This window comes from Ammodytes marinus, assembly GCF_949987685.1.
Source record: "Ammodytes marinus genome assembly, chromosome: 5".
Lineage (NCBI taxonomy): Eukaryota > Metazoa > Chordata > Actinopteri > Uranoscopiformes > Ammodytidae > Ammodytes > Ammodytes marinus.
The window spans coordinates 1,596,183-1,608,008 of NC_137234.1; positions in this window are offsets into that span (position 1 = coordinate 1,596,183).

Sequence of the window (11,826 nt, forward strand, 5' to 3'; positions counted from 1 at the left end):
CGACCTAGAGAGAGAATGTATATGAATCAGCTAAAGGACTATGAAGATGTGGAAAAGTAATATAGTCTTAAGTATGAACAGTAGTGAATTGTTGAACTCTAATAGGAATGTTGTTGAATATTTAAAAATGTCTAGATCAAATTATAATTGAAAGACATGAAAAAAAAAATTATGAATACAAAATATTGTATTGAAAAGTTGAACAAAAGTGGAAAAACTAAAGGTTTATAAAGTCGAAGTTTATAAAGGTCATACTTGTGTAAAATAAGTTTAAAAGGAGATGAGTTTTTTTTTTAATTATCTATTTCAAATAGCCTACACAATGGTATGACTGCAGCAAGACAAACTATGCAATTAATATTAGATATTATTGCATATTTAATCAAGTAAATAAATTACTATTTCATTTAGAACTGTGCCATATCTCTCCTCTTCACCCCAAAGCCCAAAAAACATTAGGATTAAAAAAAGACAGTGCCTCACCAGCCATAAACCTCACTGCACGTCTCTTCACATTCACACTCTCTCACTCACACACACACACACACACACACACACACACACACACACACACACACACACACACACACACACACACACACACACGGACTCTCTCACTCACACAAACACACACACAGTTTCACATGGGATGTTACTGGTTTCTATGGCAACAGTTGATGACAGTGTCTTCAGTTATTTTGGTCCTGTAATACACTGATATGCAGCAGTTGGTTGGACACCATTTAGCTTGGAAGCCCAAAACTTCCATTGTGTAGGTTCGATTGCTTCAGTAGTCACATCTATGCGACCGGCAGAATATGTCTTTTTTGGGTGTAATAAACCTTTAAATATCTCTGAAGTTATGAATTTTATGAAAAAATTGTGAATTATGGAAATGTGCTCCCATGCAAGACGAACATGGGACAATTTGAATCCTTAAAAGGAGTTGAAAAGTTGAATATATAGAGGTTTGAATAACATTTCTTGCTGAAATTATGAAGAAGTTGAAAGACATGGATACAAATCTTAAAACTGTGAAATAGTAATTGAATAGACTTGGAGCTAAACTACCTTGATGGCTTGAATTTATATGAATCAGCTAAAGGAGTATGAAGATGTGGAAAAGTAAGAAACAGTCTTAAATATGAACAGTAGTGAATTGTTTAACTGTTATAGGAATGATGTTGAATATTTAAAAATGTCTAGATAAAATTACAATTGAAAGACATGAAAAACAATGTATGTGTGAAATAGGCCTTCAAAGAGCAGAGTGTTTGCCCCATTTCAACTGTGCCTCTCCGAACTGTCTAATAAAGCGGAAAAAAGAAGAAAAAAAATCTAGAAAAAAAGTGAAATTGCCCTTTAATGGGCAGAGTGAGTCACCAAGGTGAGTGTATGTCTTATTGAGGGTCTGTGATCAGGCAGAAATCCCACCTTTTAGAGGCCTCAGAGAGGTAATTTCATCCAAAACGTCACCTCAAACCGCTGCCTCTAACTGACGGACCCTGAGTCTAACTGACAAAATTATTTTATTGTCAGAACCAGAAGAATCTGATGAAGACACAGTGTGAAGATTGTGCCTGTAATGTGAAGAATATGAGAACCAGAGCATTTTAAAGGTGTGGTACAGTCTGCCTTTCTCCAGAAATGTCATGTCTCAGTTATCAAGGCGGCAGTTGGTTGGACACCATTTAGCTTGGAAGCCCAGACCTCCCATTGTGTAGGTCCGATTGCTTCAGTAGTCACATCTATGCGACCGGCAGAATATGTCCTACCTTTTGATGTAAAAATTATCCACGTAGGGTTTAATTTGTGGGAGTGAGAGGCAGTTATGTGGAAGGTTTTGGTGTATTTTTACACCAGTTCTACACTGTAACAGTTGGTTTCCCCACTCTGCCTCTGAACATTCCGTCCCATCCGGATCCCATTATAAATTTAGAAAGAGGTTGAAAAAAGCTTAAAACTAAAACTGTGTTTGTTCAAAGACAGTTGAAGATTTTAAAAAGTTGAATAAGAATTTAATAGCTGTAATTAATGTGAATTGTTTAACGTTTGAATGGAGTCTCTAGCTGAAAAAATGCGGGAGGAGATAGGTTTCAAAGCAGAGGAAGTTTTAGCGGTTTGGAATGCTGCTCCCATCCGCTTCAATGTTAAATAATTTTTGTTTAATTGCTATTAATTATGAAGTTATTAATTTTTTTGAAATTTTTGAATGAAAGCAGACATGTGGAAAATGGGCTGAATATGAGGATAGTTGAAGGAAGTTTGTGGAATGAAGCATGTTGAAGATATGGACGTGCATGAAAAGCGGGCGGAATAATAAGAATAAGAATAACTAGAAATGCAATTCCTGAAGAAATTGCGGTGTGAATGCTGCGCTGCTGCTGAATAAACTTCACTGCTGAATGTTGATGAAGAACGAAGGATGAATATATCTGAATGAACAGAATGGTTGAACAATAGAATGTTTGAAAAATGTGGAATATTTGGAAGTTTGAATGGACTTTTCAGATGAATTTATGAATTAATTATGACCTTAAACTATGATAAATGTTATCAGTTCATCTTTGAGTCAGAATCAACATTTTGCAAAATTTGAAGAAAAACCGTGGAAGCGTTCATAAAATACTGCAGTCACAAAAGGCAATGTCACAGTGACCTTTACATTTGACCTTTGAACTCCTATGAGGTCATTAGTGAGTCATAATCAACATATGTGCACATTTTTAAGAAAATCTGTGTAAGTCTAAAATTAAGCGCCAGCCGGGATTTGAACCGCCGACCTTTGTATTTCAGGGTTAATCGACTATGCACTCTTCCACCCACAGTTAGTATGACTCATGTTCCCAGTCAGACGTCGCCTGGCATTCCCAGCGCTGGCAAATTAAATTTGCTGCGCGTGTTGGTCTGGACACGCTCCGTTGAAGCTTTATCAAGAAAACCAGAAATCTGGCTGGTGGTTTCAATTGGTTCTATCTAATATGGGCGTGCCAGAGCCCTTTATATGGTACTCCGGGGAGGACGTAACCGGATGACGACAGTGACGTGCATGCGACGTCGAAGCCGTGACAGTAAACATCAAAGATGGCTGCGGATATGTTGTGTGAGTTTGAGACTGCTTTGGCCGCGACCCTTTACGATTTGGAAGACGGCACTCAAATCTTTCATTAGCAAGTAAGTGGAATGTTCTGTTTTGCCGACCGACCACGGCAAACGTTTAATTTAACAGTTGAACAGCTGTTTGCTAAACGAAAGGGGCTTACGTCACCTTGTGCATCGCTCTGATTGGTTGTAGTGCTATCCAACTGCGTGCAGTGTCATTTGAAATGCACGAGTAGGAGCCGCCCCTTGAGTTGGAAATTACTATTGATCGTGGCCAGACCCTCTATCGTTCAAGATATCAGGGTCTGGATTTCCAGGCTAAGTCAGATGCACATTTAGCAGGATAAAATTTGATGGCAAACACTTATCTTGAACCTGTGACCTTTGAGACCACAATCCAAAGCACTTTCCAGTACACCACCAGATTTGTGTTATAAGGAGGAGAGGAGGTGATATTTTAAAAGGTAAGACTGAAAGACTTGCCCTGGTCAGACGGAAACGGAGAAACCTAGTGAGACACTAGTTTGTTCAGTGTTTATTTCTCACCATAAAATAAAATTTCACCACATTATTATTTTAAACCGCAATATTCAAATTTGATAATACCTATCACTTTACCTTCAAGTCCCAGTTATTTTATGATAAACCTGTACACAAAACATTTCAGAAAGGATATTGATGATAATCTTATTGACCTCTTAAGATAGAGAAGATGGCATAATCAAATCAACAAGTGTAAAACAACATGTTTGTTCGAATATATGTTACATTGTAGGCTACCCTCTATGCATATGCATACCAATAACTGTGTCAGACACCTGTCAAAAGTAGGGCTGGAGCCTCCATCGATGCAGATCTTCTTTTGAATATTGTGTAGGAAACCCAGATGCATATACAGTATCTCACAAAAGTGAGTACACCCCTAACATTTCTTCAAATATTTCATTATATCTTTCCATGCGACAACACTGAATAAATGACACTTTGATACAATGTCAAGTAGTCAGTGTACAGCTTGTATAACAGTGTAAATTTACTGTCCCCTCAAAATAACTCGACACACAGCCATTAATGTCTAAACTGTTGGCAACAAAAGTGAGTACACCCCTAAGAAAAAATGTCCAAATTGGGCCCAAAGTGTCAATATTTTGTTTTGCCAACATTATTTTCTAGCACTGCCTTAACCCTCTTGGGCATGTAGTTCACTAGAGCTTCACAGGTTGCAACTGGAACCCTCTTCTACCCATTCATGACGACATCAAGGAGCTGGTGGATATTAGAGTCCTTGCGCTCCTCCACCTTCTGTTTGAGGATGCCCCAAAGATGCTCAATAGGGTTTAAGACTGGAGACATGCTTGGCCAGTCCATAACCTTTACCCTCAGTTTCTTTAGCAAGCCAGTGGTCGTTCGGAGGGGTGTTTGGGGTCGTTATCATGTTGCAGTACTGCCCTGCGGCCCAGTTTATGAAGGGAGGGGATCATGCTCTGCTTCAGTATGTCACAGTACATGTTAGAATTCAATGAACTGTAGATCCCCAGTGCTGGCAGCACTCATGCAGCCCCAGACCATGACACTCCAACCACCATGCTTGACTCTAGGCAAGACACACTTGTCTTTGTACTCCTCACCTGGTTGCCGCTCCACACTCTTAACACCATCTGAACCAAATAAATGTATTTTGGTCTCATCAGACCACAGGACATGGTTGCAGTAATCCATGTCCGTAGTCTGTTTGTCTTCAGCAAACTTTTTGTGGGGTTTCTTTTGCATCATCTTTAGAATAGGCTTCTTTCTGGGATGACAGCCATGCAGACCAGTATGATGTTCTAATGATGCAGAGTGCGGCGTATGGTCTGAGCACTGACATGTTGACCCCCCACCCCTTCAAGCCCTTCAGCAATGCTGGCAGCACTCATACGTCTATTTTCCAAAGCCAACCTCTGTGTACGACGCTGACCACGTGCACTCAACCTTCGTAAACTGGGCCGCAGGGTGGTATTGCAACATGATAACGACCCCAAACACACCTCCAAGACGACCAGTGGCTTGCTAAAAAAGCTGAGGGTAAAGGTTATGGCCTGGCCAAGCATGTCTCCAGACCTAAACCCTATTGAGCATCTTTGGGGCATCCTCAAACAGAAGGTGGAGGAGCGCAAGGTCTTTAATATCCACCAGCTCTGTGATGCTGTCATAAATGGGTGGAAGAGGGTTCCAGTTGCAACCTGTGAAGCTCTAGTGAACTACATGCCCAAGAGGGTTAAGGCAGTGCTGGAAAATAATGGTGGCCACACAAAATATTTACACTTTGGGCCCAATTTGTACATTTTTTCTAAGGGGTGTACTCACTTTTGTTGCCAGCAGTTTAGACATTAATGGCTGTGTGTCGAGTTATTTTGAGGGGACAGTAAATTTACACTGTTATACAAGCTGTACACTGACTACTTTACATTGTATCAAAGTGTCATTTCTTCAGTGTTGTCCCATGGAAAGATATAAAGAAAAATGTGAAGAAATGTGAGGGGTGTACTCACTTTTGTGAGATACTGTATGTTGTTATATATTATATGATGTTATATAGTGATGCTAAATGATACCCAAGTGTCTGATAATGACGTACATGCATTTTAGACCCTTAGTGCCAAATTTCCTGGATTGCGTGAAGTTGAACCAAGCAAATTTTCCATGTAAGGTCAATGGTCATGCTGCTACACGGCCTGTCCCTGTCCCTGTAGTCCGCTCAGTGTAACGGGAGGCCAGAGGCCTATTCGCTGTCTGCCTTAGTAGGGCCAAACAGTAGTTTCAGACTGCTAGGGTCGTGAACGCTCACGCAACTGACGCATCAACGTCGTTGCCAAGTGAACAGACAGTCCCACAGCCAATAAGAACGGAGTATCTGAGCCTGCTCTGATTGGTCAAAATTAACATGAGCGGTGGCAATTTTAGGGGGCAGCACACAGAGGCAGGGGGGAGCAAAGTGATGAAAAAATATTTTCAGACTACTTCACCTACATATAGCTGAATGGCTATTATGACAGTTTTGCCAAATATTACAGTGAAAAAATTAGACACTGCAGCATAGGTGAATAATACAATGTATAAAAAAATGTGTATTATTTGGAATGTTGGTTCTCTACAATCATATGAGGTCATCTTTGAGTCATGATTGACATGTGTGCAAAGTTTACCTGCACTTTAAATTCTAAAAATGTCTTACTCCGGGGAGGTCTCGAACGTCATTTTCTTCTCGCAACTCTGTCACCGAGAACTTTGTTCTTTCTTCTCGCGGAGTATGTAACAGGCTTTAAGGGATTGGAGTTTTGAGTCAAAGACAGGTGCACGTGCCAATGGTGTCACCATGGTGACAGAGAGCTAATCAGTGTCAAGTGTAAACAGCTGCTAATCTACACACGTACAGACACTTCTGTCCCCAACCAGATCACACAGACAGAGGTTTTAAATGAACGCATAAGTCTAAACTGCTGCCTGAGGACGACCTAGAGAGAGAATGTATATGAATCAGCTAAAGGACTATGAAGATGTGGAAAAGTAATTATAGTCTTAAGTATGAACAGTAGTGAATTGTTGAACTCTAATAGGAATGTTGTTGAATATTTAAAAATGTCTAGATCAAATTATAATTGAAAGACATGAAAAAAAAAATTATGTGTGAAATAGGCCTTCAAAGAGCAGAGTGTTTGCCCCATTTCAACTGTGCCTCTCCGAAACTGTCTAATAAAGCGGAAAAAAGAAAAAAATAATCAAGAAAAAAAAGTGAAATTGCCCTTTAATGGGCAGAGTGAGTCACCAAGGTGAGTGTATGTCTTATTGAGGGTCTGTGATCAGTCAGAAATCCCACCTTTTAGAGGCCTCAGAGAGGTAATTTCATCCAAAACGTCACCTCAAACCGCTGCCTCTAACTGACGGACCCTGAGTCTAACTGACAAAATTATTTTATTGTCAGAACCAGAAGAATCTGATGAAGACACAGTGTGAAGATTATGTCTGTAATGTGAAGAATATGAGAACCAGAGCATTGTAAAGGTGTAGTACAGTCTGCCTTTCTCCAGAAATGTCATGTCTCAGTTATCATGGCGGCAGTTGGTTGGACACCATTTAGCTTGGAAGCCCAGACCTCCCATTGTGTAGGTCCGATTGCTTCAGTAGTCACATCTATGCGACCGGCAGAATATGTCCTACATTTTGATGTAAAAATTATCCACGTAGGGTTTAATTTGTGGGAGTGAGAGGCAGTTAAGTGGAAGGTTTTGGTGTATTTTTACACCAGTTCTACACTGTAACAGTTGGTTTCCCCAGTCTGCCTCTGAACATTCCGTCCCATCCGGATCCCATTATAAATTTAGAAAGAGGTTGAAAAAAGCTTAAAACTAAAACTGTGTTTGTTCAAAGACAGTTGAAGATTTTAAAAAGTTGAATAAGTTTTTAATAGCTGTAATTAATGTGAATTGTTTAACGTTTGAATGGAGTCTCTAGCTGAAAAAATGCGGGAGGAGATAGGTTTCAAAGCAGAGGAAGTTTTAGCGGTTTGGAATGCTGCTCCCATCCGCTTCAATGTTAAATAATTTTTGTTTAATTGCTATTAATTATGAAGTTATTAATTTTTTTGAAATTTTTGAATGAAAGCAGACATGTGGAAAATGGGCTGAATATGAGGATAGTTGAAGGAAGTTTGTGGAATGAAGCATGTTGAAGATATGGACGTGCATGAAAAGCGGGCGGAATAATAAGAATAAGAATAATAAATGCGGTGAATATCAAAGCTGTGAATGCTTTCAGCATTCACACCAATAAATGCCTAAAGCACGTAGCCTAAAGCTAGTATAGCCTAAAGCTAGTATATCCTGAGTCATCATAGGCAACTTCAAGGCTAGCAGTGTCTCTACTTAGCTAGTTAACTCATGCGCTGCGACCTCCCCCATAACAATTTAACAGCCGGCGCAAAGCAGTTTCACCGCTGACCTGCTGTAGCAGTCCGACAGTGAACATAAGAACATTTCTTACACAGTGGGAATTATTTATTCTTCTTCAGTGGGGGATATTTAATATCTAGCTTTAGCAATAACGCTAAAGGCTGTACGGCCGTTAGCTTCCTAACCTACTTTACCATAACAATGTCGCACCAGAAAGGCATAAAGGCTTTAGTACCTCTAATGTGTAACAAGTCATCACGTTATTAAATAATTAATATTAATTTTAAACCACTCAGCCGTCTTTTTATACAGTTATAGTTGTCAGTTAAGAGACACGTCTACTCACCGCAAAGACCAGAGGAGAACTGTACAGTACGATGACGTGCGTTCACGGACACTCGGAAAATTCCAGTCAAATATAGATAGCTTAAGAAATGCGACATCGTGTGTGTACAGACACGAAAAAGCAGGTGTGTGTACGTACACACACCTGCTGCTTTTTCAAACACTTTCATAGACGTGCTTATCATAAATTGTATTAAAATGAATGCATGGTTAAAGTGTCAATTAATTGAGCCCTTGGATTTCCTACTGCAAATGAATGCAGCCTCATCGATTACGAATTCACCAACTGCTTCTGCTGTGCAGTAGGCGTGTGTGTAATTTATCAATCATTAATAAAAGCACAACCATCATAAGCACAAACACGATTTAATTAACACACTTTAACAATAAACCAGACGTCTGTTGACACCCTTTGACGTTGTCACAGCTGATCGAAACCTACACAGCTGCAGTGTCTAATTTCAGCCGTTGGGAGCCGTTGGGATCCCAACGGCTGTTTTCGCAACGCTCTACCTGCTGCAGCTCCTCCCTCCGAACGACAGCTAAGCGCGTTCATGTTGCACCCAACGCACCTAGTGTCTCCCCCCCATCCCCGATATATTTATTCCCCTAATCAACCTTGGCCGACCCGACACAACAGCGATCATGTCCGCACAAAAACAACAACAACATGGCCAACAATTGTGCCAAAAGACAAATTAACAGCAACTAAACGGAACAAATAGCCTTAAAACAGCATTGCAGATTCACACAAACAGCAAGGGAGCACCATACCAAACACATTTACAGCACCATTGTGTGCACGGCAGTACAAAATAAAGGCAAGTATCCTACATTACCCTACCTGGCTGTGACGGGACCGTGGCTGGCGTAGATACACCGGTGCTTCGTTGTACTTTTCGTGAAAGTTCCCCGGACTTAGCAGTAATGTTTCGGTTCATTATGGAGGTGGTGGCTGCACACAACCGGAGTGGAGCGTGCCGGTTGTAGCTTCGCTGGAGACGGGGAAGCCAGTTGGACGGCGCCGGGGGTTAGCAGCAGTCTAGCCGGCCAGCAGGTGAACACTGTCGGGTAGCGGTGTAGCAGGGAGGCGGCGTCCTCCGCGATTGACAGCAATCCGCGAGCGCAGGTAAGCGTCCAGGAGAGCTGGCAGGGTGGCAGCGGACCAGTCCGAACTGGTGTGCTTCGTGGGGCACACCGGCGCAGGCTATCCAGCCACAGTGCGGAGAGGAGCCACGGGAGTCCCGTGCAGGCGGAGCTAGCTTCTGGCTAACGCGTCAACCGGGTGAGTTAACTAATGCTATCCGACCGGTGCTAACTTGGTTTATCAGCTAAAGCACAGCCAAAGGAAGCCCATTCTCCTGGCTCACTTTCCACACGTCTCGGCTTCATACAGCAACAGCCGCCCGACTACATTTCCTCCTCGGTGTTTCTCAGTCTCTGTGTACACACTGTCCTCCCACCGTGTTAGTTGTTGGTATCCGGGGAATGGTAAATTGAGGGTTCGTTGCATAGATAGTATAGTATAGATAGTTCGTTGGTGAAGACATTGCTATTCGCTGTCTGCCTTAGTAGGGCCAAACAGTAGTTTCAGACTGCTAGGGTCGTGAACGCTCACGCAACTGACGCATCAACGTCGTTGCCAAGTGAACAGACAGTCCCACAGCCAATAAGAACGGAGTATCTGAGCCTGCTCTGATTGGTCAAAATTAACATGAGCGGTGGCAATTTTAGGGGGCAGCACACAGAGGCAGGGGGGAGCAAAGTGATGAAAAAATATTTTCAGACTACTTCACCTACATATAGCTGAATGGCTATTATGACAGTTTTGCCAAATATTACAGTGAAAAAATTAGACACTGCAGCATAGGTGAATAATACAATGTATAAAAAAAATTGTATTATTTGGAATGTTGGTTCTCTACAATCATATGAGGTCATCTTTGAGTCATGATTGACATGTGTGCAAAGTTTACCTGCACTTTAAATTCTAAAAATGTCTTACTCCGGGGAGGTCTCGAACGTCATTTTCTTCTCGCAACTCTGTCACCGAGAACTTTGTTCTTTCTTCTCGCGGAGTATGTAACAGGCTTTAAGGGATTGGAGTTTTGAGTCAAAGACAGGTGCACGTGCCAATGGTGTCACCATGGTGACAGAGAGCTAATCAGTGTCAAGTGTAAACAGCTGCTAATCTACACACGTACAGACACTTCTGTCCCCAACCAGATCACACAGACAGAGGTTTTAAATGAACGCATAAGTCTAAACTGCTGCCTGAGGACGACCTAGAGAGAGAATGTATATGAATCAGCTAAAGGACTATGAAGATGTGGAAAAGTAATATAGTCTTAAGTATGAACAGTAGTGAATTGTTGAACTCTAATAGGAATGTTGTTGAATATTTAAAAATGTCTAGATCAAATTATAATTGAAAGACATGAAAAAAAAAATTATGAATACAAAATATTGTATTGAAAAGTTGAACAAAAGTGGAAAAACTAAAGGTTTATAAAGTCGAAGTTTATAAAGGTCATACTTGTGTAAAATAAGTTTAAAAGGAGATGAGTTTTTTTTTTAATTATCTATTTCAAATAGCCTACACAATGGTATGACTGCAGCAAGACAAACTATGCAATTAATATTAGATATTATTGCATATTTAATCAAGTAAATAAATTACTATTTCATTTAGAACTGTGCCATATCTCTCCTCTTCACCCCAAAGCCCAAAAAACATTAGGATTAAAAAAAGACAGTGCCTCACCAGCCATAAACCTCACTGCACGTCTCTTCACATTCACACTCTCTCACTCACACACACACACACACACACACACACACACACACACACACACACACACACACACACACACACACACACACACACACACGGACTCTCTCACTCACACAAACACACACACAGTTTCACATGGGATGTTACTGGTTTCTATGGCAACAGTTGATGACAGTGTCTTCAGTTATTTTGGTCCTGTAATACACTGATATGCAGCAGTTGGTTGGACACCATTTAGCTTGGAAGCCCAAAACTTCCATTGTGTAGGTTCGATTGCTTCAGTAGTCACATCTATGCGACCGGCAGAATATGTCTTTTTTGGGTGTAATAAACCTTTAAATATCTCTGAAGTTATGAATTTTATGAAAAAATTGTGAATTATGGAAATGTGCTCCCATGCAAGACGAACATGGGACAATTTGAATCCTTAAAAGGAGTTGAAAAGTTGAATATATAGAGGTTTGAATAACATTTCTTGCTGAAATTATGAAGAAGTTGAAAGACATGGATACAAATCTTAAAACTGTGAAATAGTAATTGAATAGACTTGGAGCTAAACTACCTTGATGGCTTGAATTTATATGAATCAGCTAAAGGAGTATGAAGATGTGGAAAAGTAAGAAACAGTCTTAAATATGAACAGTAGTGAATTGTTTA